This window comes from Ovis canadensis, chromosome 17 (assembly GCF_042477335.2).
Source record: "Ovis canadensis isolate MfBH-ARS-UI-01 breed Bighorn chromosome 17, ARS-UI_OviCan_v2, whole genome shotgun sequence".
NCBI classification, from domain to species: Eukaryota; Metazoa; Chordata; class Mammalia; order Artiodactyla; family Bovidae; genus Ovis; species Ovis canadensis.
This window is the reverse complement of record NC_091261.1, coordinates 69,893,955-69,921,782: the sequence shown is the minus strand read 5'-3', so window position 1 is coordinate 69,921,782 and position 27,828 is coordinate 69,893,955. Positions and strand designations below refer to the sequence as shown.

The following is a 27,828-nucleotide window of genomic DNA, read 5'->3' as shown; positions in this document are numbered from 1 at the left end:
ATTCTCACAGATTCCCAGATGATTCCACAGTTTGAAATTTACCTCGAGAACACCCGTTGGACTAGAATCACATGGATCTCTCCTCTCTGTACTGCCAAGTTTCCTTCTTTTCACCCTCCCCAGCCCCCTAGGCAGGGTGCTTGGATTCTTCTGGTGTCTCTGCCAGAAGAGACCAGTTGTAGAGAGAGGCCAAGTTTGTTGTAGGATACTCAGAAGAACCCAGGTACTCTGCCTCACATCTCTGACTTCTTAAGCTGTTTCATTAAAAAAAAAAAAATTGCAAGTCCACAGATGTTTGTTATCCGACTTTCAAACACTATAGAAAGTCTTTATAGATTTTTAAAAAGTAAAAGCTGTTTTCCTTCTGACCCTTTCCAAACCACCCTCAAACTACTGTTAACAGTTTGGTGTGTAGCTTTCCAGACATTAAAAATTTTTATTTAAATATAAATATATATATATATGCACATGTATACTCCACTGATAATTCAAAACAGGAATGAAACTATATCATTCTTCTTATTATACCATGGCATGACCCACTTAATAGGATTCTGTGCACATACTTCTCTTTGTGTTTTTCATGACATGTAAATATAGCCCCTTATCGCTAAAGGTTATAACATATTCCACTTCTGGAAGTATCTTAATTGAGTAAATTAGTCTCCAAATGATGGAGACTTTTATAGCCTCTTATTTTTCACTACTATAAACAGTGGAACCCTAAACATCCTTATTGGTACACTTTTTCTTTTCTTTTTTTTTTTTTAACACACATCAACCTGAAAGCTTCCTGGCCTTAAAGAAGAAATCCTGGGATCCCACCTCTGTCTGCTTAACAACCCTATACTGTCCTTTTCAAGCAGGACTGTTCTATGCCTAAAAGGAAAACTGACACAGAATGACCGCTGCTGCTGCTGCTGCTGCTGCTGCTGCTGCTGCTGCTAAGTCACTTGAGTCGTGTCCGACTCTGTGCGACCCCATAGACGGCAGCCCACCAGGCTCCCCCGTCCTTGGGATTCTCTAGGTAAGAATACTGGAGTGGGTTGCCATTTCCTTCTCCAGAATGACCACTACTTGTTGCTATTTCTGTGTTGTTTTTCTACCTGCTTCTTGGGGAGAGGGGAAGGATGAAAACTGAAATGAAAATGTTTTCTTTTTTTTTTCTTTGTCAAGGTGGGATGGTTGTCATGAATGCCAATGTGAGTTTCAAGATGGACACTCAGGGATGATACTGTCTGTATCATGTTTGGGGGCAGAGGTGTCTCTCCTGATTAAAGGATGTGGCCATTGGCAAAGATGGGGTAAGTAGGTGACTTTTCCCAGGTTGAGCAGGAATCATGACAGAGATTGGCTTAGCTGCTCTTCATCGCCTACTGTTTTCTTCTTTTCTTTCTTTCTTCCTTCCTTCCTCTCTCTTCCTGCCACCCCTCTCTTCTTTCCTTCCAGGTAAACACTGATTATAATTTCATTTTTTTATTTCTGAATTTATCTTTTAATATGAAGCCCCACTTGGCAGAAATTAATCTCATTCTTTTTTGATGATCTGCACCCACCCTCTTTTACTTAAAAATTGATTTTTAATTTATTTCTTTGGCTGTGCCGGGTATTAGTTTCAGGTTTCAAGATCTCTGAACTCTACTGCGGCATGCAGGATCTTTTTTAGTTGTGGCAGGCGAACTCTTAGTTGCAGCATGAGGGATCTCGTCCCCTCGCCAGGGATCGAACCTGTGCCCCCAGCGTTGGGAGCGTGGAGTCTTTGCCACTGGACCAGCAGGGAAGCCCCTGTATCCTCTTCCTTGAAGCTGATTCTGAAACCTGGAGCCTTTATATAATGGTGAGGTATGGGGTGGAGGTGAAATTGAATTCACCAACTGAATGTATTACATCTATTCAATGTAATCTGCTGATGAAGGCATCCACCAAGAGTGAAACCTTCCTGTATTCCTCGGTGTTATTTTCTGAGGTTCTCCCCCAACCCCGAGAGATTTCAAGAGCTGCATTCCACTCCACACCCCCAGCTCCCTATGACTCAGTCCCCTACTCATCTCTGAGTCATTCGAGAATGGAAATCATGAGCAAAACCTGGCTCCCACCCAGGCAGTGACAGAGCACGTCCAGAAAATCAGGGATTCCCCGTTCGGCCAAGGAGGCGTGAGTGGAGACAGCCGATTCTCCACGGTCAGGAGGGAGACGTGTTTCAAAGCTCCAGGCCATTGGGGGTTGGCAGGAGGGCCTGTTGTTTTGAGAAACTGTGCGTTATAGCACTTGGGAGAGAACAGAACTGGCTTCAAGGCACGAGAAAGAACAGCTGAAGCAGACGATGCAGCAGGGGTGAGCAGCCTCGCGCCCCAGCGGGTCATCGTCTTAATTATGCATAGTGTTTAAAACCCATTTCTCTCCCTTATCCATGAAAATAACTAATTTTTTTGTTATTGTTGTTGTTAAACAGCTGCTTTGTCTGGGGCACTTGGAATGCTTTATTCCCTCGAATCCTTTAGGTTGACTCTTGACTGGCATTGTTGTGACCTTTATTTTAAATTAAGGAAACTGAGACTTAGGGAGGTTAATAAGCACTTTGTTACACAGTTAAGAGAATACAGCCCCCAGGGCTAGTGAATGATTGTGATAAGCACAGAATTAAAAGTCCCAGTGCAGGGACTTCCCTGGCAGGCTAGCGCTTAAGACCCCAAACTTCCGCTGCAGGTGGCACAGGTTCGATCCCTGGTCAGGGAACTAAGATCCCACATGCCATGAAAGTGAAAGTCGCTCAGTCATGTCTGACTCTGCAACCCCATGGACTATACAGTCCATGGAATGGGCCATAGCTAAAAACAAAAATTGATGCAAAACATAAAATAAAATCCATGATTATTTTTTTAAAAATCCATGATTAAAAAATAAAAGCCCTAATGCACGTGAAAAACCATTATCAAAAAGCAGCAAATGCCTCTGGCCTCAAAGTGTGCAGTAGGTAAGTGCTGCTCTCTGACAAATCTGGGCTTTCCAGGTGGCTCAGTGGTAAAGAATCTGCTTGCCAATGCAGGAGACCCAGGAGACGCAGGTTTCACCCCTGGGTCAGGAAGATGGCCTGGAGAAAGAAATGGCCACGCACTCCAGTATTCTTGCCTGGGAAATGCCATGGACGGAGGAGGCTGGCGGGCTACAGTCCATGGGGTCGCAGAGAATTAGATACAACTGAGCACAGAATGCTCAAACTACCGCACAACTGCACTCATCTCACACGCTAGTAAAGTAATGCTCAAAATTCTCCAAGCCAGGCTTCAGCAATATGTGAACTGTGAACTCCCTGATGTTCAAGCTGGTTTTAGAAAAGGCAGAGGAACCAGAGATCAAATTGCCAACATCCTCTGGATCATCGAAAAAGCAAGAGAGTTCCAAAAAACATCGATTTTTGCTTTATTGACTATGCCAAAGCCTTTGACTGTGTGGATCACAATACACTGTGGAAAATTCTGAAAGAGATGGGAATACCAGACCACCTGACCTGCCTCCTGAGAAATCTGTATGCAGGTCAGGAAGCAACAGTTAGAACTGGACATGGAACAAGAGACTGGTTCCAAATAGGAAAAGGAGTATGTCAACGCTGTATATTGTCATCATGCTTATTTAACTTATATGCAGAGTGCATCATGAGAAACGCTGGACTGGAAGAAGCACAAGCTGGAATCAAGATTGCTGGGAGAAATATCAATAACCTCAGATATGCAGATGACACCACCCTTATGGCAGAAAGTGAAGAGGAGCTAAAAAGTCTCTTGATGAAAGTGAAAGAGGAGAGCAAAAAAGTTGTCTTAAAGCTCAACATTCAGAAAACGAAGATCATGGCATCTGGTCCCATCACTTCATGGTAAATAGATGGGGAAACAGTGGAAATAGTGTCAGACTTTATTTGGAGGGGGCTCCAAAATCACTGTAGATGGTGATTGCAGCCATGAAATTAAAAGACGCTTACTCCTTGGAAGGAAAGTTGTGACCAACCTAGATAGCATATTCAAAAGCAGAGACATTACTTTGCCAACAAAGGTCCATCTAGTCAAGGCTATGGTTTTTCCGGTGGTCATGTATGGATGTGAGAGTTGGACTGTGAAGAAAGCTGAGCACTGAAGAATTGATGCTTTTGAACTGTGGTGCTGGAGGAAACTCTTGAGAGTCCCTGGGACTACAAGGAGATCCAATCAGTCCATCCTAAAGGAGATCAGTCCTGGGTGTTCATTGGAAGGACTGATGCTGAAGCTGAAACTCCAGTACTTTGGCCACCTCATGTGACGAGTTGACTCATTGGAAAAGACCCTGATGTTGGGAGGGATTGGGGGCAGGAGGAGAAAGGGACAACAGAGGGTGAGATGGCCAGATGGCACCACCGACTCAATGGACATGAATTTGTGTAAACTCTGGGAGTTGGTAATGGACAGGGAGGCCCAGCATGCTTTGATTCATGGGGTTGCAAAGAGTCAGACACAACTGAGCGACTGAACTGAGCACATACAGATGCATGCTATGACATAGCACTTCAAATATCAGTAATTGAAAACTACAAACATCGATTTTCCCACAGTTTCTGAAGGTCAACAATCTAGGAGCAGCTGAGCTGGGTGGTTTTGGCTCTGGGTCTCCAGTGAAGTTGAAGTCAAGTTACCAGCTGGGCTATAGTCTCATCTGAGGGCTTGTCTGGGGTGGAGGGTAGTCCATTTCCAAGATTATCCATGTGACTATTGGCAGGAGGTTTAGCCCCTCACCATGTGGATCCCTCTACAGAGCTGCCCCCATAATGGCTTCACCCAGAGCAAGTCATGAGAGAGAGAAAGAAACCGAGAGAGCGGAGCTGCAGTCTCTTTTAGGACCTAATCTCAGAAGTGAGGCACCATCACTCCTGCTGTCCCAGTGCTGGAACAATGTGGGAGGAGACACAGAAGGGTAGGATGCTGGGGGGTGATATCCTGGAGGCTGCCTGCTGCATAAGGGTGCATCCCTTTGCCAGAAAATCTTCAAGGTCTTCATGGGATACAATACATCCAAGGACTGGGTATCCTTTGTTTCTTTTTCCTCTCCATCCACCCCTTGGACCAAATTCAGATATATAAAGAAAAGAAGGGGACATCTCCCATCGAAGTGTGGGGAAATTCAGTCTTGATTCTGTACAGTAATGTCACCCAACAGACTTCCTTCTCATCAACTCAATCTGCTCAGCAAATAGCAGGTTACATGATCCCGTCTGTTACCCTGTTGAATCCAGGAGGCTGGTTACTCCAACTCCACCATTCTGCTCCCCATCTCAAAACTGACTCTCCACCCTGCTTAACCTCTCTGTGTTCCACACGTTGAACTATGCAGCCTACAAGACCTGCACTCCCTGGACAATGGATTTCAGTTGAGCTTGCCCAACAGGAAGCACCAGCAGAGGACTGCTCTAGTGATCCCACTGGTTAAGGATCCGCCTTCCAATGCAGGGGACACGGTTTGATCCCTGATCGGGGAACTATATCCCACGTGCTGCGGAGCAACTAAGCCCTTCCTGCCACAACCAGAGAGGCCCATGTGCTGCAACAAAGACCCAGCACAGCCAAAAAAAAGAAGAAAAAGAAGAAGCACCAGCAGGCGATTAGAGAAGGGGGAGGGGAGGGGGAGGGGAGGGAAGGGGGAGGGGAGGGGGAGAAGAGGGGGAGAGGAGGGGGAGAGGAGGGGAGGAGAAGGGGAAGGGGAGGGGGAGGGGGGTTGTCCGTGTTTCTACCCCCTCTCTGCTTCTGCGCCATCTTTCTAAGAATGGTTGTGGCCCTCTGTGTTTACACCACTTATTGGGTAGCCCCATGCTCCAGTTCCAACTCTCGCTGGAACCCGAGACCTTCATCTTCCTCCATTGCCCCTTCCGTTCCAGGCTTGGTAACAAATTCCTGCTGTTGGAAATCTCTGAGTCCTTGGCCATCCCTTTCTGGTTCTTTTTATCAGGCTCACACCTCTGTAAATAACCCTTTAGAAATGTCTCTGAGTGTAACCATCTGAATTGAATTCTTTCATCCGCTAGAAACCAGACTCCGTAGAGACTAAAACAGCCTCGGACTTCCACATCTTTATTTCCTCACACTTTAAGACAATCGTTTAACTATGTGTCAGTGTAGAGAAGGGCTTATTTCAGTCGACGTAGGACGTGAGAAATCCTTGAGCCATGTTAGAGAGTCTAAATACATTGGATTTATGTGGCCATCACCATGACTTTACCACGTCACTCCACTAGTACCCTTTCGAGTCATCAAGAATTTTATGCATGTTTACTGTGGAATGCTTGAGTGTGGGCTTTCAAAGGATTCCCAGCGGATGATTTCCTAAGATGCCTAAGGCAGTTCTTCCTTACCCTCAAAATACCATTGGGTTGGCCAAAAAGTTCCTGAATGAACTTTTTAGTCAACTCAATACCTTCCTACCAAAATCAGTCACAGTTTGCAATCTGGGTCATAGAATGCTAGGTATGTTCTCCTCTTTATTACACTTTAAAAAATAAGACCCATTATTGGTTTTTCTTTCTGGGGAAAGATAGTTAAATAAAGCCAGGTTTTAAATCTTCTTTCCCCCGAATGAATGAAGTGGTCACCTGTTATGGACGGTGATGGGAAGGAGCAGAGGGAGCAGAGCCAGGAACTATTTTGCAGATTCCTCACTCATGCATTCATTCACCCATCCACCCATTCATTCCCAAGCCCTTACCTTGTGTTACAGAAGGTTCAAGAAGGCAGAAACACATCAGACAGAGTTGCTTCTCTCAAGATGCCCACCATTTATAGAAATTAAGCACACAGAGCAAAACAGCCCAAAGTAGGGTGGAGTTGGATTGTGTGTGTGTGTGTGTGTGTGTGTGGTTGTGCTTCTGCTTTTTAATCTAGACTTTATCTCTTTTCCTCTAATGTGCTGTGCTTAGTCGCTCAGTCATGTCCGACTCTTTGCGACCCTATGGACTGTAGCCCGCTAGGCCCCTCTGTCCGTGGGGATTCTCCAGGCAAGAATACTAGAGTAAGTTGCCATGTCCTCCTCCAGGGTGTCTTCCCAACCCAGGGATCAAACCCAGGTCTCCCGCATTGCATGCAGATTCTTTACATCTGAGACATCAGGGAAGCTCAGAAATACTGGAGCAGGCAGCCTATCCCTTCTCCAGGGGATCTTCCCAGCCTAGGAATCGAAGTGAGGTCTCCTGTATTGCAGGCTGATTCTCCTACTGCGGAGGGTCAAACTGAAAGCATTGCCCACATGGTGTGCTTCACAGAGAGCAGATTACATGAAAGGCTGATTTTGTTTGTTCATATATGGGAAACCATTTAGCAGGCAGGCTGTTTACAGGAGGAGCAGAGAGAGGAGCAGGGGAAGCCACGAGAAAAACCTTTTAATTAAACGATACCTTCAAGCTAAAGGAAATCTTTTCTTTTTTAATGAATGAAGAAAAACCATCTCTTCACCTCCCCCACTTTGATGAATCCTTGCTCTGGAGCCCAACTCATCTTCATCTGCACCAAGTAACATCACAGCTGAAGATCCTTATGGGATAGTTCTCACTCCTGGTGGGTCCCTGGTACACAGTCTGACCAACCCAGGAAGGGGGTTGCTGAGGGGTGGCTGGTCCCTGAGACTTTGACGGCCTTCACAACTGCCATGACCTGCAGTGTCACAGAGAGCGGACTTCCCCTGAGCCCTAACGGATTCCTAGGATCCCTATTTCCTTGCCTAGCGACTCTATTCATTTACGTATTTGTCCATTTCTGGATGTATTCAACCATGATGTATGGTCTCTCTGGTGGTTCTAAGCACTGGAGATAGAATACTGGAGAAGGCAAAACAGATGGGGATGACATTATGGTGACACTAAGTATAAGTCACTTATGCAGCATGTTTGCAAAGAATGAAGAAAGCAGAGTGGGGACTTCCCTGGTGACCCGGTGGTTAAGAGTTCACTGTCCAGTGCACGCTGTGCAGGTTCAATTCTGAGCGGGGGGCTAACACCTCACATGTCTTGTGGCCAAAAATAATAATAATGATAACAATTAAACAGAAGCAATATTGTAATAAACTCAAAAAAGACTTTACAAATGGTTCACATCAAAAAAAGAATCTTTAAAAAAAAAAAAGCAGGGTAAAATGGAGTAGAAGGTATGGTGGAGGTTGGGATCTTAAAGGGGCTGGTCAGAATAGGCTTCCATGAGGTGATATTTGAGCAGCCAGTTGGGAGTGAGGGAATGTCCCAGGCTGTTATCCTGGGGAAGAGATGATTCAGGCATGACAGCTTGTGCAAAGGCCCTGAGGTGGGAACTACAGGCTTGAGGACCAGCACAGTGGATGGTGTGTCTGGAGGGGGGACATGAAAGAGAGATGGAGATGGAATCAGAGAACAGCAGGTGGAGTGTGAGGAATGATATAGAGCCTTTCGGGTTTAGTAAAAAAATTGATTTTTTATCCCAACATTTTTTCATTTTTATTTTTGTATGCGTAAAGCTGCTTTACAATTTTATGCTAGTTTCCACTGTATAGAAAACTAAATCAGCTCTATACGTTTACATATCTCCCCTCTTTTCCATTTAGGTCACTACAGAGCACTGGGTAGAGTTCCCTGTGCTATACAGTCAGTTCTTATTAGTTATCTGTTTTATACATGTTATTGTTGTTGTTTAGTCACTAAATCATGTCTGACTCTTTTGTGACCCCATGGACTGTAACCTGCCAGGCTCCTCTATCCATGGGATTTCCCAGGCAAGAATACTGGAATGGGTTGCCCTTTTCTTGTCCAGGGGATCTTCCTGATCCAGGGATCAAACCCAAACCCCAGTCTCCTGCATTGGAAGGTGGATTCTTTACCACTGAGCCACTAGGGAAACCCTATTTTATACAGTAGCAGTATATACACGTCAGTCCCAACCTCCCAATTCATGCCGCCCACCTCCTTCCCCCTTGGCATCCATACGTTTGCTCTCTCTGTCTGTGTCTGTCTTTCTGCTGTGCAAATAAGATCATCTATACCACTTTTTCTAGATTCCACAGATATGCACTAATATACAATGTCTGCTTTTCTCTTTCTGACTTACTTCATTCTGTATGACAGTCTAGGGGCTACAACATCTTTTCATTTGGGGGACAAGAGCTGAAATCATTATACCGATAAAACGCGTAGAAAGTCTCAGCTCGTGCGTGTACGAATGGTCATGTGTGAGTGTGCACATTCGCGCGCGCGCGCACACACATACACACAGCACCCTCTCCCAGAAACAAGAGTGATATAAATACAGAAATGGCGACTGTGGCAGGCTGGAGCCCTGGGCTGATGTCGAGGGCGGGCTGCAGCACTAATGCTAATGATTTCTGATGATCTGGAGCCGTCATTAAACTAATAAACCCATCTCCAAATTAGCACAGCGGCTGCAGCCAGCAAACATTTAATCAAGCCGCCTTCATTACTTTAGACACGGCACACTTGGCGAAAGCGACGGTGGGAGACGGGGATCGGGGACCCTCATCTGATGATTTTATCACTTGCCTGCCAGAGCGTGAAGGAATCGGTGTGATGAAGTTGCTCTGTTGTTTTTTTCCCTGCCAGAAGGCAAGGCCAGAGAAAGCCAAGCCTTCTTTTCCTCTCTAATTACACGATGCCCTTCTTTTCAAAAATACCTTGTGATGCATTCACTATTTACAATTATGAGTTTATTTTTCAAGTTTTATGATTTGATCCCCATCTTTTAAACAAATATGTCTATTTTATCTGTTTGGCTGCATCCAGTCTTAGTTGCAGAATTTGTAGCACACAGGGTCTAGTTCCCCAACCAGGGATCAAACCAGGGACCCCTGCACTGCAAGCGCCAGTCTTAACCACCAGATCACTGGGGGAAGTCCCATTTGACCCGCCTCTTCTAAAGAACCTCCTCTGCTTTGGTTCTTCCCATTTTCTCCCCACTTCCCTCTTCCCCCTAAATTTGTCCCCCTATTTTCTCAGCAACCCAGTCCTTAAAAACCTCAGCACAGGCAATTCCCAGCAGAGAGGATGGTGGGCTCCCCAACAGGGTCCTGAGCCCTCTCTTGAAATGTCCAGCCAAATCTGTCTTTGTCACTTGTCCCATTGCCCCCTGAAATGCCACCCATTCAGGCCAGTTTGTATTATTATCTGTGCTCGGATTAGATTAAGTTGACCAACCATTCCCATATTCCCTAGGACTTACCCAGTTTGAGCACCGGAAGTCCTACATCCAAGGATAGCCCTTAGTCCCTGGAAAACTGGGATGGTTGGTCGCCAGGTCAGATTCACCATCATTTCTGTCTCATATTGGGTTTCTGCTTCGCAGGTGTAATTTGGCTTCATGTATAATTTTTGTCATTGGTAAAGGATGAAATACTAACAGTTCCCAGTAAGTCTCTCTCTCTTCTCTCTCTCTCCCTCCAGCTCTCTCTGTGTGTTTCTCTCCCCATCTCTCAATCTGTGTATCTCTCCTTCTCTGTCTCTCTTACACACACACACACACACACACACACACACTTCATAGTAATTACTATTACATACTATTACACATAGTAATAGCCTCTAAGCCACTGTGTGTTCAAGTAGATGGACTTTGGCTAGAGATTATGGTTAGATTTATTCCACTTCTTAATTGAAGTATGCTAAGTCACTTCAGTTGTGTCTGACTCTGTGCGACCCCATAGATGGCAGCCCACCAGGCTCCCCCGTCCCTGGGATTCTCCAGGCAAGAACACTGGAGTGGGTTGCCATTTCCTTCTCCAATGCATGAAAGTGAAAAGTGAAAGTGAAGTCTCTCAGTCTCGTCCGACCCTCAGCGACCCCATGGACTGCAGCCTTCCAGGCTCCTCCATCCATGGGATTTTCCAGGCAAGAGTACTGGAGTGGGGTGCCATTGTATAGTTGATTTATAATACTGTGTTGCAGGTGTACAGAAAATTGATTCAGTTATATATATTTTCAGATTATTTTCCACTATAGGTTATTACAAGATATTGAATATAGCTCCCTATGCTATACTGTAAATCCTTTTTGTTTATCTATTTGTATATAGTAATGTATATCTGTTAAGTCCATACTCCTAGTTTATCCCTAACCCTAATCTAGATCTTAGATTCCACATATTAGTGAGATCAAGATTTATTCAGTTTTGCAAACTTATGGCTACCAGAGGGAAAAGGGAGGAGGAGGGATAAATGAGACTGGAATTAACAGATACATGCTACTATATATTAAGTAGATGATCAATAAAGACCAGCAGAGGGAACTCTGTTCAATATTCTGTAATAACCTAAATGGGAAAAGAATTTGAAAAAGAACAGATAGTGGGGAGGGTCAGGGGAAGGGAAAGGGAAAGACATTGCATTTTTTTCCCCAAGAAGAGGTTCAAATATTCATCAAGTTCTGAAAAGGGTTAGTGGCCAAAGAAATGTTAAGAACCATGGCTCTGAGATAACGTGAAGTAAGGATGGGGGTGAAAAAAAAAAAAACCACACCGCCAGAAACAGAATCTCTGCTTCCTTCCTCTTCTGCCTGTCCGTTTTCACTTCCATCTGCTCTCTCTGAGCTTCCCTGATAGCTCAGTTGGTAACGAATCTGCCTATAATGCAAGAGACCCTGGTTCAATTCCTGGGTCAGAAAGATCCCCTGGAGAAGGGTTACTGACTGCAGTATCCTTGAGCTTCTCCTGTGGCTCAGCTGGTAAAGAATCTGCATGCAATGTGGGAGACCTGGGTTGGGAAGATCCCCTGGAGAAGGGAAAGGCTACCCACTCCAGGATTCTGGCCCAGAGCATTCCATGGACTGTATAGTCCGTGGGGTCGCAAACAGTCGGGCACGACTGAGCGACTTTCACTTCACTTCTCTCTTTTCTCTTTTCTTCTCGCTTTTTATTCCCGTTTTCCTCTCTCCTCCCTGCCTCGCTTGCCCTGTCCTCCTCTCTCTGTCTCTATTTCTCTCATCAAGAGGATTACATGAGCGAATGTACAACACCTGGCTTCCGACAACGTTCAATCAAATGTGTGCTATGTTTGTTACCATGATTGGAAATTTCCATAAACATGATTGCATTCAACAACCCTGATTTTAACAAGATTCACATGGGCTTTCCTGAGTGCAAGTGTGGAAGGAGGGATGTGTTCCCAGCTGGGAGGAGCTGACATGCCCTTGTTCAAATACAGACAGGGAGGTAGAGAGTGCTTGACATCCTGTTCAGGAAGCCCCAGGGGTCGTCTTCGGTGGTCCCTGGCCTCGTACCCAGGCCTGCCTGGCACTAAACGCTGCCTTCTTAGGCACTGTCCTAGATGGCTCGAGGGGACCTATTTAACTTTGGTTTCTTCCTTATTACAAAAAGTGGATAATCCCTGTGTTTTCTCCCTAATGGGAAGATTTAGGATGGAATGAACAAACATGCCGGGAGAATTCTCTAGAGGCAGAGAACATGGTGAGGAGTCTGGTCATCTCTGAGCTCACCCTCAGGTATTTCCTTTTCTCTACCTTGAATGGAAATGTAGCGTGCGTGTGTGTACATGTGTTTGTGTCTGTATGTGTCTGAGTCTGTGTGTGTTTCCTCCTGTGGAACCATCTCCCTGTAGTTCTCAGAGGCAGTGGCCCTACGGAGGCACTAGAGAGATGATGGAAGAGGGAACGTTCGGTCTCCAAAAAAAGAATTCAAAGCTAATCACTGTTCTTACCTTTGCAAACACTGCTGTCAGGTTGGAGGATCAGGGGATCAGGGCACGAAGCTGCAGAGACACAGCAGAAGAGGAATTAAGCAAATAAACACACCATTTGAAGATGATGTCGTGCTTCATAGAAACTTTGCTGTTGGGCGGGTTAATTGATCAATGTTTGCTGAGTTCTTATATCAGATGCCACCCTGAGTCTTCAGAACACAGCGTTCTTGCTGCAGAGATAATGGAAAAGGAGCTTTAGGAAGTCAAGCCTCTGGTCCAGGCATGTGGCAATTTACTTCTTTTCTGAAATGATAATGCCTTACTATTTATTGAGCTTTCACTGGGTGCTGGGCATGCCATGTGCATTATTTCATTAAATTCCCATGTGAGGGGTCCATCAGGAAGCTGAGACCCAGAGGAGCTAAGTGACTTACCTGCTGAAACCCAGCCTTTTGTGCCTCCCTTCACCTGAGTATCAGTCAGGATGGACTGATACTTAGTATCAGCACTCTGGTATCTCTAAGGCACATGCAGGTCCCCTGAGGGATCTTCAACATGTAGATTCTGCATCTGTAACTCTATTTTTTGTTTTGTCTATAGTTCATTTTTTACACTTAAAAAAAAGATTCCATATATAAGCAATATCATATGATATTTGTCTTTCTCTGTCTGACTTCTTTCACTTAGTATGAAAATAAATTTATGGTTAGCAGGGGGTAAGGGGTGGGGAGGGATAAACTGGAAAATTGGATGGACAGATACACATTAGTATGTATACAATAGATAGTGATAACTAATAAGCACGTGTTATATAGCACAGGGAACTGTACCGGTCCTCTGTAATGACTGATATGGGAAAATAAAAAAGAGAGGGTATATTTACATATAACTGATTCACTTTGCTGTACAGCAGAAACTAACACAATATTGTAAATCAGCTATACTCCAATAAAAACTTTTTTTGAAAATCAAAGAAATACTGATTAGTTTTTAAAAAAATGAAATGTAGATTCTGGCTTAGTAGGTCTTAGCAGAGCCCCAGATGCTGCATTTCTAACAAGCTCCCAGGTGAAGCTGATGCAGCTGAAATCTGCAGGTTACCCTTTGAGTAGGAAGGGACTAGGTTCTGCTGCAGTAACATTCTCAAATGCCAGTGGGTTAAAACAGCAAGGACTCCATATTTGTTCATCACGGTTGAGCAGAGGGCTCTGTCCCATGTTATCCTCACTTTAAGAACAAGGATCATGGAAGAGCTATCATTTGAAATACTGACACTCACAACAGCAGGAGAAAACGACCTCTCGGGATGTCTGACACCGGTAATTAAATACTCCAGTGAGGAAGCCTTGACTGTCGTCTTTCCAAAGCTCATTGGCTAGAATTAATCACATGATCACATCTAATCACAAGGAGGACAGGGACTGCCTCCCAAATTTGGGGAAGGTGGAGAGGAAGAATGTTTGGTAAGAATGCGTAAAACGATCACAACCTGCCTAGAAAAGCATCCCTCAACTGTTTAACCAGCACTTTTTAAGCAACCAACACGGAATGAGGTACTCTGCTAAGTCACTTCAGTCGTGTCTGACTCTGTGAGACCCCATAGACTGCAGCCCACTCGGCTCCCCCGTCCCTGGGATTCACCAGGCAAGAACACTTGAGTGGGTTGCATTTCCTTCTCCAGTGCATGAAAGTGAAAGTGAAGTCGCTCAGTGACCCTCAGCGACTCCATGAACTGCAGCCTTCCAGGCTCCTGCGTCCATGGGATTTTCCAGGCAAGAGTACTGGAGTGGGGTGCCATTGTCTTCTCCGATGAGGTACTCTGGGTGGTATTCAATAATCCTTCGCTCCCTTTCATGTGAACTCAGGTTACTTCAACAATAAATAGGAAAATATATGAATGACAGGTCATGCATGCACACACACATACTCACACAACACATCAAAAGTTTCGAAACTTTAAAATATGCAGTGATTATGAACAAATTTCTGACTTACAAAAAATTTGAATTGCACAAGACTTTCCAAAATAAAGCTATTTCATCAGGAGGGAGTGTCTTTGTGTTACAAATGGAGTTCATTCTGTCTGCAGAGTTTTGCACATTGCTGTTCTTTGCTTATCATCTTGTGCTCACAGTTGTCAGTATATTTGGTTTTACAGACTGCAACATTTTCTCAGGATATGTGTTCTACAGTGTATTTTTAAAATCTCATTTCTAGTAGTTTCTTTTATTTGCTTTATTGATTTTTTTTTCTTTTTTTTGGTCCCGCTACCATGCTACATGGTATTCAGGATCTTAGTTCCCCATCCAGGGATCAAACCCGTGCTCCCTGCATCAGAAGCACAGAGTCTTAACCACTGGACCATCAGGGAAGCCCCTCTATAATATATTTAACCAATCATTTCTGTTGACTATTTAGTTTGGTTTCAACTTGTTTTTTTGCTATTATTTTCAATGGTCCAATGATTAAGCAAATAGTAAATATTTCTGCACATTCATATTTATTTCTTTATAATAGGTTCCTCAAAGTGGAATTATTCAGCCAAAGGATATGAATACTTTTCAGGGTTTTGATGCACACTGTCAAAATGCTGTCATAAAGCCATGCCAATTCAGAATCCCATCAGCTTTATTTGAATGTCCATTTCATCAGACTCTTACAAGAATGGGAAATAGGTTTTAATTATAAATTTGAGAGTAAAATATATTATTGCAATTATAGCTTGCGTTTCTTTGGTAACTAATGTGTGTAAATTTTTTTTAATATTCATTAGTGAATTTTTCCTTCTCCATCATTTATTAGTCCATGTACCTGTTCCATTTTATTTTCCTTTTGAGTTTTAGAGCTTTTCATATTCTATGATGACTTTATATAAAAGAGCACTTAACCCTTTGTTTAACATGTATGTAACTAAATTTCTTTCCAATGTGTCTCTTGTCTTGTAGTTGTCTTAAAAAAAAATTATTGTGGGAGATCTGAATTGGTGGGAACTTCATGGGAGCAGTTTGACAAAATGTATCAAAAAAATTGAAAACAGTAGTCCTTGACTAAGCAATTCCACTTCTGGGAACTTTTCTTAAGGAAATCCATATGAACACTGAAAAAATACTTGTAGTGTTCCAAAATGATAGCAAAGAGAGGTCTTTATTTTCTTTAATGAGACTTACCCATTCTATCTTCCTCTATGCTTCTTTTGTTTTGGTAAATATTAAGTCTCAGCTGCTGCACTAAGAAAGACAAAGATGTCATTTTAATATTCTTGGAGGTTTTTTCCTCTACTGAAAAATGGTGTATGGGTAGACAGGTAAATGGGCTTCCCTGAAGGTTTAGCCAGTAAAGAATACACATGCAATGCAGGAGACAGGGAAATGCAGGTTCTGTCCCTGGGTCAGGAAGATCCGCTGGAGAAGGGAATGGCCACCACTCCAGTATTCTTGCCTGGAGAATTTCATGGACAGAGGAGCCTGGCGGGCTATAGTCCATGGGGTCACACAGAACTGAGCATGACTGATGTGACTTAGCACACACACACATGCAGATAGATAGATAATAGATAGACAGACACAGAACAGACCAGTCTCTTTGACCTATCAGTTTTCCACATCAAATACACATCAGAATCATACCCCGAGCTCCAGTCACCTACACACATCTGGGCTCCTCTCCCAGAGGGAAGGATTCAACTGAGTTGAGTGGGGTCCCACAGTGGAAGAAATGGCATGAGGACCGCTCCTGGGAACAGACATCAAAAATCAGAGAGAACGAACAAGAGGGCAGCTGAGTTCCCACCGAGATGGAGAGCTAGAAAGTAAAGAAAGGAGCAAGTTCCTGCCTAACTTAGAGCCCGCCACTCCTCAGCCCGGCCCCGGGGTTTCCTCCCCATGCTGCCCTGGATCACAACTCAGAGAGTTCACCTGGTCCCCGGATGCCCAGCTGCAGTGCCCCGAGCTCTGCTTCTGACGCCTGACCTGCCAAGCCAGTTCCTTCTTTGGGGCCCTTTGTTCTCACCGCTTCATCTGCCAGTACGCTCTTATCTGACACGTGGCTGTCTCTCCCCATTTAACACTAGGTTCAAAAGTCACATCCTCAGAGTCACCTTCCCTGGCTCCTCTATTCCAAAGGGCCACCCTGGTCCCCTATAACCACACGGTCATAACATTAGGCTCTCCCCTCCATCCTTCCCCTGTGGCCCAGTCCTCTCCGTCTTTTCCCTCACCTTATCAGGGCTCCCCTTCACTTTCTAACTGTTCAGTTCAGTTCAGTTCAGTCACTCAGTCGTGTCCAACTCTTTGCGACCCCATGAATTGCGGCACGCCAGGCCTCCCTGTTCATCACCATCTCCCGGAGTTCACTCAGACTCATGTTCATCGAGTCCGTGATGCCATCCAGCCATCTCATCCTCTGTCGTCCCCTTCTCCTCTTGCCCCCAATCCCTCCCACCATCAGAGTCTTTTCCAATGAGTCAACATTTCACATGAGGTGGCCAAAGTACTGGACTTTCAGCTTTAGCATCATTCCTTCCAAAGAAATCCCAGGGTTGATCTCCTTCAGAATGGACTGGTTGGATCTCCCTGCAGTCCAAGGGACTCTCAAGAGTCTTCTCCAACACCACAGTTCAAAAGCATCAATTCTTCGGCACTCAGCCTTCTTCACAGTCCAACTCTCACATCCATACATGATCACAGGAAAAACCATAGCCTTGACTAGAAGGACCTTTGTCGGCAAAGTAATGTCTCTGCTTTTCAATATGCTATCTAGGTTGGTCATAACTTTTCTTCCAAGGAGTAAGCGTCTTTTAATTTCATGGCTGCAACCACCATCTGCAGTGATTTTGGAGCCCAGAAAAATAAAGTCTGACACTGTTTCCACTGTTTCCCCATCTATTTCCCATGAAGTGATGGGACCGGATGCCACGATCTTCGCTTTCTGAATGTTGAGCTTTAAGCCAACTTTTTCACTCTCCTCTTTCACTTGCATCAAGAGGCTTTTTAGTTCCTCTTCACTTTCTGCCATAAGGGTGGTGTCATCAGCATATCTGAGGTTATTGATATTTCTCCCAGCAATCTTGATTCCAGCTTGTGCTTCTTTCAGTCCAGCGTTTCTCATGATGTACTCTGCATAGAAGTTAAACGAGCAGGGTGACAATATACAGCCTTGATATACTCCTTTTCCTATTTGGAGTCTGTTGTTCCATGTCCAGTTCTAACTGTTGCTTCCTGACCTGCATACAGATTTCTCAAGAGCCAGGTTAGGTGGTCTGGTATTCCTGTCTCTTTCAGAATTTCCCACAGTTTATTGTGATCCACACAGTCAAAGGCTTTGGCATCATCAATAGAGCAGAAATAGATGTTTTTCTGGAACTCTCTTGCTTTTTCGATGATCCAGCGGATGTTGGCAATTTGATCTCTGGTTCCTCTGCCTTTTCTAAAACCAGCTTGAACATCAGGGAGTTCACAGTTCACGTATTGCTGAAGCCTGGCTTGCAGAATTTTGAGCATTACTTTACTAGCGTGTGAGATGAGTGCAATTGTGTGGTAGTTTGAGCATTCTTTGGCATTGCCTTTCCTTGGGATTGGAATGAAAACTGACCTTTTCCAGTCCTGTGGCCACTGGTGAGTTCTCCAAATTTGCTGGCATATTGAGTGCAGCACTTTCATAGCATCGTCTTTCAGGATTTGAAACAGCTCAACTGGAATGCCATCACCTCCACTAGCTTTGTTCGTAGTGATGCTTTCTAAGGCCCACTTGACTTCACACTCCAAGATGTCTGGCTCTAGATTAGTGATCACATCATCATGATTATCTTGGTCGTGAAGTTCTTTTTTGTACAGTTCTTCCGTGTATTCTTGCCACCTCTTCTTAATATCTTCTGCTTCTGTTAGGTCCATACCATTTCTATCCTTTATCGAGTCCATCTTTGCATGAAATATTCCCTTGGTATCTCTAATTTTCTTAAAGAGATCTCTAGTCTTTCCCATTCTGTTGTTTTCCTCTATTTCTTTGCATTGATCACTGAGGAAGGCTTTCTTGTCTCTTCTTGCTATTCTTTGGAACTCTGCATTCAGATGCTTATATCTTTCCTTTTCTCCTTGGCTTTTCACCTCTCTTCTTTTCACAGCTATTTGTAAGGCCTCCCCAGACAGCCATTTTGCTTTTTTGCATTTCTTTTCCATGGGGATGATCTTGATCCCTGTCTCCTGTACAATGTCACGAACCTCATTCCATAGTTCATCAGGCACTCTATCTATCAGATCTAGGCCCTTAAGTCTATTTCTCACTTCCACTGTATAATCATAAGGGATTTGACTTAGGTCATACCTGAATGGTCTAGCGGTTTTCCCTTTTTCTTCAATTTGAGTCTGTAAGGAGTTCATGATCTGAGCCACAGTCAGCTCCTGGTCTTGTTTTTGCTGACCTTATAGAGCTTCTCCATCTTTGGCTGCAAAGAATATAATCAATCTGATTTTGGTGTTGACCATCTGGTGATGTCCATGTGTAGAGTCTTCTCTTGTGTTGTTGGAAGAGGGTGTTTGCTATGACCAGTGCGTTCTCTTGGCAAAACTCTATTAGTCTTTGCTCTGCTTCATTCCGCATTCCAAGGCCAAATTTGCCTGTTACCCCAGGTGTTTCTTGACTTCCTACTTTTGCATTCCAGTCCCCTATAAGGAAAAGGACATCTTTTTTTTGGTGTTAGTTCTAAAAGGCCTTGTAGGTCTTCATAAAACCATTCAACTTCAGCTTCTTCAGCGTTACTGGTTGGGGCATAGACTTGGATTACGGTGATATTGAATGGTTTGCCTTGGAGACGAACAGAGATCATTCTGTCATTTTTGAGCTTGCCTCCAAGTACTGCATTTCGGACTCTTTTGTTGACCATGATGGCTACTCTTGGGTCCTTCTGGTTCATCTTGGCATGGGAGGTAATGACATCACCTTCCAAGTGTCACCTCCTCATTCCTCTTAACCTGTCTCCTATGTGTCAGGATCCTGGAGGTGATGTCCCTTTCTGTCTTGATGTCCCTCTCTAGTGAACACATATGTTCATCAAAAGATACGACATGCACTGTTCACAGCTGTCGTATTTATAGGAGCTCCAAACTGAAAACTACTCAAATGCCAAACTACTCAAACCACAGTGAGAGTGAAGTGACAGTCACTCTGCCGTGTCCGACTCTGCAATTCCATGCACTGTAGCCGGCCAGGCTCCTCTGTCCATGGGATTCTCCAGGCAAGAATACTGGAGTGGGTAGCCCTTCCCTTCTCCAGGGGATCTTCCAGACCCAGGGGTTGAACCTGTGTCTCCTTGATTGCAGGCAGATTGTTTTCTGTCTGAGCCACCAGGAAGCCCTACCCAAACGCCACAAACAGCAGAACAGGAAATGATTGTGGCATATTCACACAGTGAATCCCATGCAGCATTTATAAAGAATGATCTAGGGACTTCCTTACAGGTCCAATGGTTAAGAATCCACCTTGCGACGCAGGAGACATGGGTTCGACCCCTGGTCCAGGAACTAAGATCCCATAAGCTGCAGAGTAACTAAGCCTCAATGCCATAACTATTGAAGCTCATGCACTCTGGAGCCAGCAGACCCCAACTACTGAGCCCAAATACCACAAATAGAGATTCTGTGCCCCGAAAGGAAAGGTCCCACGTGATGCAGTGCAGATCCAGTGTACTACAACTAAGGGCCAGTACAGCCGAAGTAAATAAACAGACATTTTAGAAAATAAAACGAATGATCTACTGATGTACAGCTGCCCACAACAACATGAAGATGCTCACAAAAATAATATTAAGTGCAAGAAGCAGGCACAGAAGCATGCCTACCTTAAAATTCCTTTCAGATAAAGAATATAAATAGCCAAAATGAATTTATGGTCTTATAAGTCCAGATACCAGTTGCCCTGGAAGAGAGCAAGGCACAAAGGATTGTTATTTCTCATCAGCACTGGTTTCATGATGTGTCCAGTTTTGACAATTCATCAAGCTGAACATTTAAAACCTGTGCACTATTTGTTTATTTTTGCTTTTATTTCCAATATTTTGTATGCAAGACAGAAAAAGAGACATAGATGTATAGAACAGTCTTTTGGACTCTGTGGGAGAGGGAGAGGCTAGGATGATTTGGGAGAATTGAAACTTGTATAATATCATATAAGAAACAAATTGCCAGTCTAGGTTCAATGCAGGATACAGGATGCTTGGGGCTGGTGCACCAGGATGACCCAGAAGGATGGTATGGGGAGGGAGGTGGGAGGGGGGTTCAGGATTGGGAACACGTGTACACCCGTGGTAGATTCATGTTGATGTATGGCAAAAACCAATACAATATTGTAAAGTAAAAAATAAAATAATAATAATTTAAAAGAGAACCTGTGCACGATCTCATATGTGTGTGCTAGTCACTCAGTGTGTCCAACTCTTTGCATCCCCTTTGACGGTAGCCCGCCAGGCTCCTCTGTCCATGGGTTTCTCCAGGCAAGAATACTGGCGTGGTTTGCCGTTCCCTTCTCCAGGGGATCTTCCCAACCCAGGGACTGAACCCAGGTCTCCTACACTGTAGGCAGATCCTGTACCGTCTTAGTTACCAGGGAAGCATATTCTGCTTGTAAATTATATTTTAAAAAAATCTTATAGGACTTCCCTGGTGGTACAGTGGTTAAGAATCTGTCATGTAGGGAACATGGGTTCAATCCCTGGTCAGGGAACTAAGGTCCCACAGGCCGAGGTGCAACTAAGCCTGTGAGACACAACTAACTGAGCCCACACGGCTCAGCTAGAGAGAAGCTGGCAGGCCACAACGAAGATACCTCGTGCTGCAACTAAGACCCGACACAGCTATAATTTAAAATTTTAAAAATAAATAAAATAATAAATTAACACACACACACACATATATATATATATTAAAATCCTCCATGTTCGGGACCATATTAAAGATAGCAGTGCCTGGCCCTGGGCAATCCTTAGCAATCTTAAAAAGATTGGCCTTCAGAGATGCTGGTGCTAAGTCACTTCAGTCGTGTCCGACTCTGTGCGACCCCAGAGATGGCAGCCCACCAGGCTCCCCCGTCCCTGGGATCCTCCAGGCAAGAACACTGGAGTGGGTTGCCACTTCCTTCTCCAATGCATGAAAGTGAAAAGTGAAAGTGAAGTCGCTCAGTCCTGTCGGACCCTCAGGGACTCCATGGACCACAGCCTTCCAGACTCCTCTGTCCATGGGATTTTCCAGGCAAGAGTACTGGAGTGGGGTGCCACTGCCTTCTCCTCAGAGATGCTGAGTAAGAGATAAAACCTCTAAGACTTGGACCTGCAGAGGCAAAAATGGGGAGAACTTTGAGGGCAGGAGAAATACCAGGAGAACAAAGGCAAGAGCAGGTGGGTTCCAGGCACCTTTGGAGGGGAAAAAGGAGAACCTTTCATTTCAACCCTGTGGGAATGGAGTGGAACCCAGCACAGAATCAGGGTTTCAAAGGAGCCCATAGAACAACAACAACAAAAAAAGGTGAATCTCCTGATGAAACATTTATTCGCCTTGAAAAGACACCCCCTAATTAAAAGACACGTGTAATTGGAACGGATGTGCTCCAGGGAAAGCCGTCCCCCATAAATTTCCTTAAGAGGGTTCCGCTGCATCCCTTCCCTCCTCTGGGTACCATCTGCTTTGAAACGCACCCTGCTTCCTCCGTTCCCTTCCAGACTCCACCAATATCTTTATCAAATTCTTGTTGAAACCTGGAAAGGGGAAAATATTTCCAGCAGTGAAAGCTTTAACTTGTCGCCTCGTGTTCTTCTCGGATTTCTAAAGCGCAGAGGCCCCGGAGAGTATGTTTTCAATATCCTCCGGTCTCTCTCTGCGTGCCTCCTGCCAGCCCTCCTACACCAAGGAGGCTCTGACCCCGGCGTCTCTAGGGGGAGAGGGGTTCGGAGCTGGGGTCAGGCTTGTCAGAAAGGAAGAGGCCATCCTGCCTGGAGCAGCCCACGCCCCCCCTCCCCACCCCCCTTCTTTAATACATTTAACCTGGAAGAGGCACTGCTCGGGCCGAGATTAGATTACGGGGTTGGTGGAGGTGGCCTAATAAATGGCAAATGGCGGCCTGTGGGGCTGAGCTAATCTCTGTTGACACGCATCTAATGCGAGGCCCGTGTAGAAGGCAGCAGGTCCCGTCTGCAGCCCCCGAGTTTGCCTTGATGACCGAAGGGGGAGGTGAGGCCCAAGGAGAGCCACTGGGCTGCCTGTCTCTTTCAATCTTCTAGTGCTTCGAGTGTGCACGTCATTATTTAAAGGTCTCCTGGTACCCGCTAAATGTCCTGGCTCCCTATGGGCGACGGGGTCGATTTCAGCTTCTCGGAGTGAGCTTTACAGGACCGCATTTCCCTCCGATGTTCTCGTGTTCACCTCCCTGGAAGTGTTAGGATGCTATCATGCATTCAGTCAACAAAGCTGGGTGGATTCCATCTGTGTATAGCATCCTTGTGTGGATAAGTGTATGCATGCTAAGTCGCTTCAGTCGTGTCCGACTCTTTGGGACCCCTTGGACTGTAGCCCACCAGGCTCCTCTGTCCTTGGGACTCCCCCCTCGAGTATACTGGAGCGGGTTGCCATGCCCTCCACCAGGGGATCGTCCCAACCCAGGGATCGAACCTGCATCTCCTGCAACTCTGCACCGCAGGCAGATTCTTTACTGCTGGGCCATGGGGAAGCCCTTGCATGGATGCACCAGGAGCCAGTTTTTAATTCTCCGTGGAAATCACATAGATGGTGATGCACAAACAATTTTACCACCTTCTCACTATGGGACACTAGACTGACTGAAAGTCTCAAGCCTCAGTTCCCTTATCTGGTGTTGTCTGGCCCCTTATTTCAGCACCCAGCAAGTAATAGTTATTTAACAGATATTTCTAGAATGAGAGCACCTATAGAATAAAGATTGCTAACTAGACATATGGCGGTGATGGTGGTTTAGTCGCTAAGTCATCTCCAACTCTTGCAAGCCCATGACTGTGGCCCTGCAGTCTCCTCTGTCCGTGAGATTCTTCAGGCAAGAATACCAGAGTGGGTAGCCATTTCCTTCTCTAGGGCATCTTCCCCATCCAGGGATCAAACCCATGTCTCTTGTATTTTGGGCAGATTCTTTACTGTTGAGTCACCCAGGAAGCCCAACTAGACATGTACACAATATAATTGAATAAAACCAATGAACCATTTATCCAAATGCCAGCTGTACTCTACATTTTGGCAAGAAGTTTTATAATCCCCACTCTCCCCCTACTCTTATCCCACTAGCTTAAATGTCAGATTCACAAGGGCAGGAACTGTTGCCTTTGTTCAAACACCTGGATTAATGCCTGGATCAAGGTTAGAAGCATAATAAAGATCTGATACATTTTTAAAATCAAATAGTGAATTGAATGAATGGGTGAATTAACAAGCATGAATGTCATGTGGATCAACCTTCCTGAAGTATGTCTTAATAGAAGGCAGACCATCAAACTATTTAATAGTTCTGCTTATCATTTTATTTCCCCCTTCCCTTTTCAATAAGCTCAAATTCTTCTACTTTTAAAATAGTCACTGATTCATTGCACAGCAAGTATCCTGTACCCAGGCTCTGTAAACAGGGAATCTGAGCTTGGATTCCAGCTCCATCACTTGCTAGTTCAGTCACCTTGAGCAGGTCATTTAATTTCTCACGGTCTCCATTTGTGAATTTGTAAAATGGAGAAAATAACAGCACCTGACCAATGAGGTAATTGTGAGGTTCAGATGAGTTCATATACAGCAAGAGCTGAAGTAGTACCTGGCAAAATTGTAGCTCATTATTTATAAGCAACATATTTAAAAACATACTGATATATTAAAAATAAAGCTAGCTGAGAGAATAGAGATAATATAAATAATATTAGAAAAAAAGAAAGGGAAAGATAGAGAAATAGGGACTTTAAAAATGCACTTTGTTTTAAATTTTTATTTTTTGGCCACGTTGCATATCATGGGGCATCTTAATTCCCCGACTGGAGATCGAACTCATTAGAAGGCAGAGTCCAAAAAAACACTTTATTGATGGGACTTCCCTGGTGGTCCAGTGGTTAGGACTCTGCACTCCCACTGCAGGGGGCACAGGTTGGATCCCTGGTTCGGGAACTAGGATCCCACATGCCACCTGGCACAGCCAAAAAATTTTTTTAGTAAAATAAAATTTTTAAAGATCATTCTACTAAGGTATGATTGATATTTTAAAAGCTGTATATATGTAATTTATATAACTTAATGACTATGGAGATAAGGAAACCATCATAGCAGTCTATGCCATGAACTTATCCATCGTCTCCAATGGTGTTGACCCCTGTCTCCTTACAATGTCACGAACCTCAGTCCATAGTTCATCAGGCACTCTGTCTGTCAGATCTAGGCCCTTAAATCTATTTCTCACTTCCACTGTATAATCATAAGGGATATGATTTAGGTCATACCTGAATGGTCTAGTGGTTTTCCCTACTTTCTTCAATTTGAGTCTGAATTTGGCAATAAGGAGTTCATGATCTGTGTGACAGTCAGCAAAAACAGTTTTTGCTGACTGTATAGAGCTTCTCCATCTTTGGCTGCAAAGAATATAATCAATCTGATTTTGGTGTTGACCATCTGGTGATGTCCATGTGTAGAGTCTTCTCTTGTGTTGTTTGAAGAGGGTGTTTGCTATGACCAGTGCATTTTCTTGGCAAAACTCTATTAGTCTTTGCCCTGCTTCATTCTGCATTCCAAGGCCAAATTTGCCTTTTACACCAGGTGTTTCTTGGCTTCCTACTTTTGCATTCCAGTCCCCTATAATGGAAAGGACATCTTTTTTGGGTGTTAGTTCTACAAGGTCTTGTAGGTCTTCATAGAACTGTTCAGCTTCTTCAGCATTACTGGTTGGGGCATAGACTTGGATTACCGTGATATTGAATGGTTTGCCTTGGAAATGAACAGAGATCATTCTGTCGTTTTTGAGATTGTATCCAAGTACTGCATTTCAGACTCTTTCATTGACCATGATGGCTACTCCATTTCTTCTAAGGGATTCCTGCCCACAGTAGTAGATATAATGGTCATCTGAGTTAAATTCACCCATTCCAGTCCATTTTAATTTGCTGATTCCTAGAATGTCAACGTTCACTCTTGCCATCTCTTGTTTGACCACTTCCAATTTGCCTTGATCCATGGACCTGACATTCCAGGTTCCTATGCAATATTGCTCTTTACAGCATTGGACTTTGTTTCCATCACCAGTCACATCCACAGCTGGGTATTGTTTTTGCTTTGGCTCCATCCCTTCTTTCTTTCTGGAGTAGCATATTGGACACCTACTGACCTGGGAAGTTCCTCATTCAGTATCCTATTATTTTGCCTTTTCATACTGTTCATGGGGTTCTCAAGGCAAGAATACTGAAGTGGTTTGCCATTCCCTTCTCCAGTGGACCACATTCTGTCAGACCTCTCCACCATGACCCGCCTGTCTTGGGTTGCCCCACAGGCATGGCTTGGTTTCATTGAGTTAGACAAGGCTGTGGTCCTAGTGTGATTAGATTGACTAGTTTTCTGTGAGTATGGTTTCAGTGTGTCTGCCCTCTGATGTCCTCTCGCAACAGCTACCATTTTAATTGGGTTTCTCTTACCTTGGGTGTGGGGTGTCTCTTCATGGCTGCTCCAGCAAAGCGCAGCCACTGCTCCTTACCTTGGATGAAGAGTATCTCCTCACCGCCACCCTTCCTGATCTTCAATGTGGTATAGCTCCTCTAGGCCCTCCTGCGCCAACATAGCCACCGCTCCTTGGACATGGGTTGATCTTACATGTGGATATATAAAGATATATATAATGTATATATAATTTATATCTCAATAAAAGGATTAATATTCTGGGAAGTGTAATACTGACTGAATTCACTGAAGGCTAGAAAAAAACAAGATATGGAAACAATATTCAAAAACATTATCTCCAAGAAGGATTCAGGAGCCAATATTAATAATCAGTTTTTTAACAGGCAAGATGGAGATCATTCCCATGCTATATAATTTGTTCCTGAACACAGGCAAAAGTGAATCACCTCTTACTTCATTCTTTAAAGCCAGCATAACTCTGGTCACAGCCATGCATGGCAAGAATGGCACAAAAAACAAAAACTATAGACAGCAGGCTAATCTCACCTGGAATCATAAATGTCAAAATCCTCATTAATTATATAGTAAATTTAAGAAATGATCTCCTGTGTCAAAGGAGGGCTTATTCTATAACTAGCATAAAGTAACCTATCTAATAGTCTAGCTAGGACTATAGAATAATCTCAGTAGAGTCATCAAAGGCATTTGAAAAAATCATTAGCAACCATTCACCAAAAAAACCTTTCAGAAAACTTGAAACAGAAGAATAGCTGTGTGTTGTTTTTTTTTTAACATTCTAGTGATCACCTATCTCAAAACCACATTCAGAGTGATATTTAATGGTGACTTACTATTAATACAAGTATTTTTGTTGGAATCAAAATAAGACAGTGTGTTCACTATCACCATTGACATTTAACATTTTTCCTGAAAGGTCTAAGCAATGCAAAAATTCGTAAAAAAGCAATAAATAGATGAATAGACACGAAAAGGAGAAATATGGCATTTGCAGATGTTACAGTATTTCACATTGAAAACACAAAGGAAACCATTGAAAATGTCAGAACCCAATAAAGAGTTCAGTCATGTTGCCAGATACCAACAAAAACATTCACAAATCAATAGCTTCTTAAATAGCAACATATAGTAGTTGGAAAAATAAAAATGATTCCACCCAAATAGGAACAATTTTCATAAAATGCCTAGAAAAAGAAACCTTATATACAATGTATAATACCCACAAGCAGAAAACTCCTAAACATTCCTAAAGGGCATATAAAATGATCTGACTCAATGAAGAGATTCATCACCATAAAGATATCATTGGCTCCCAGTTGTTTAAGATGCAATGCAATTCTGAAACAAAATACTAGTGATTATTTTTGTGAGGTGCAAGTTAGGGAAGAGAGTATGGCAAAGCAGTTTAAAGTTCACTGGGGTGACTAAATTCATGTGCTCTGTGCCTAGTTGCTCAGTCATATCTGACTCTTTGCAACCCCATAGACTATAC

The 27,828-nt window shown here is 43.9% G+C and overlaps 1 long non-coding RNA gene across 2 annotated transcripts in view; it reads right to left on the bottom strand.

Moving 5' to 3' along the window:
• LOC138422221 (uncharacterized) overlaps positions 1-15,891 on the bottom strand; it is a 45,601-nt gene extending 29,710 nt beyond the window's left edge. The window contains exons 1-3 of one of the 2 annotated variants that reach the window (XR_011249798.1): positions 15,843-15,891; positions 14,317-14,544; positions 12,694-12,905 (exon numbers count right to left, since the gene is read on the bottom strand). This is a non-coding gene — a long non-coding RNA (uncharacterized lncRNA). The remainder of the gene's footprint in view (positions 1-12,693; positions 12,906-14,316; positions 14,545-15,842) is intronic. The other variant, XR_011249799.1, reaches the window with a different exon arrangement.
• Between the last annotated feature and the right edge of the window lie 11,937 nt (positions 15,892-27,828).